Below are 1,903 nucleotides of genomic sequence, written 5' to 3'. Positions count from 1 at the left end.
AAATGTCTCTAGTAAACCAAAGTTATCGTTTAATAGCTATTTTGCTTCAATCTATCCTATCAAAAAAAATTGAAGATTTAGTTACGATTAGAAATACACTTTTCTATCTTTATCCATGGATTTTTTCCTCATACTTATTCAACTGGAAGTATTGATCCAATTCAAAAAAAAAAAAAAAATTATGTTTCGTAATTTCATAATCCAATTTTTCAATTTAGAATATAATCATATAATTATATAATTTAATTGGCCCTTGGATACAAATCACGAGAATGTATATTCTTCCTCAAATCTTTCGTTGAGAGGTAAAGGATTAAATCCTTTTAAGAAATAAAGTTTTTGCTCGGAATATGAATCAAACCGAAGGACCCCTTAACTATTAAGGGGATTAATAGAACGAATCACACTTTTACCACTAAACTATACCCGCTACAATGCGATTATTGTATATAAAGAGACCCTTTGTCGAACAGGGGAATTGGGCGTAATCAAGATAGGATCACAAGATAGGGGGATAAAAAATCCTGAAAATTAGAGCCTTGCCGCCTTTTGTCAGAAGACTTGATAAAATTAGGAAAAGAGTAGTTATTTCATTTAAATAACTAAATAAAAATAACTAAATAAAAACTTCTTTCCTTTGTTATAGGAGTTTTGATAGATAGGGTTCGACAAAAGAACTTAGTCATAACATAAAAATGGATTGTGCAAAAATCCATAGTTTTTTTTATTATTTATTCTAGTTATTCTAGTAAAATAAATGTAAATAAAAAGAAAGAGGAAGAAAAGAAAGAATCGAAATGATATTTGGATTCTATATCATAGGAACGGAAATAGTACTTCTTCTGCTTCTGATTGTTGATTCAATCCAATAACAAGATTTTTTTGTTACAACAAGTCAGATCGCAGAATCATAGAAAAAATTATTTATTTGAGTTGAAAATAAAAAAATGAGCCCGGCCGGGTCAGTACCCGGCCGGTCCGTGGAAATTGGAAATAAAAAAGTCCCTTTTGAGCGAAATCAAAATGAAATGGAATTACTGATAAAAGTTGTATATATTTATATTCTATATAATAAAATTAAGAATCTATAGATATATAGATTAATAATACCCTAATAAGATTAATAATACTCTAATATTAATATAAATAAATAAAAATTAATATAATTAATATATTAATATAAATAAATAAAAATATAAATAAATAAAAATCTATATAACAAAATAACAAAGGTCTATATAACAAAGGAAAGAGGGCTTTTTTCAAGCATTTCTTTTTGCGTGCTGTAACTGTAACATAGTAATTATCTTTTCTAAATTAGGAGAGATGGCTGAGTGGACTAAAGCGTCGGATTGCTAATCCGTTGTGCGAGTTATTCGTACCGAGGGTTCGAATCCCTCTCTTTCCATTTCGGTTTTTGACAGTGGAATAGATCAAATCCTAATACCATTTATAAAAATGAAGCAAGGAACTCTCCCTTTTTTATTCTTCCCGTCCAGGATTACCAGGATTACGTCCCGGATCATTAGATAGGAGTCCGAAGATGAAGAGAGAAACAAAGAATATCGTTGCGGTGTAAACAACGAATTTAAGATTACGCATTGTACAACCTCCCATAGAATTTTTTTGTAAAAAGAAGAGAATGGATTCTTCGTTTTTATTTTTCTATTTATATACGCAATTATACGCAATTTTTATTTTTCTATTTATATATATACGCAATTATACGCAATTTTTATTTTTCTATTTTTATACGAAAATAGATTCCTCGTTTTTATACTACATAGCCTATTTTGACACCAAGAAATAAAGTGATTTCTAGAATTTCTAGAAATCGAAAAGAATTTTCAGAAATTCATTTATAATAAGAGTTGAGTTTTTCATTACAAAAAAAAATTCTTTT

At 28.3% G+C, this 1,903-nt stretch overlaps 1 non-coding gene across 1 annotated transcript; it reads left to right on the top strand.

Annotated features, from left to right (window-relative positions):
* Positions 1-1,320: 1,320 nt before the first annotated feature.
* TRNAS-GCU (transfer RNA serine (anticodon GCU)) lies at positions 1,321-1,408 on the top strand. The gene has a single exon. It is a non-coding gene; the product is annotated as a tRNA-Ser (tRNA).
* The last annotated feature ends 495 nt before the right edge of the window (positions 1,409-1,903 follow it).

The sequence above is a fragment of the Durio zibethinus genome, unplaced genomic scaffold (assembly GCF_047325235.1).
Source record: "Durio zibethinus cultivar Kanyao isolate XHJ-2024 unplaced genomic scaffold, ASM4732523v1 HiC_scaffold_253, whole genome shotgun sequence".
Taxonomy (NCBI): domain Eukaryota; kingdom Viridiplantae; phylum Streptophyta; class Magnoliopsida; order Malvales; family Malvaceae; genus Durio; species Durio zibethinus.
Note: the sequence above shows the minus strand (reverse complement) of the source record. Positions and strands in the feature narration are given on the sequence as shown.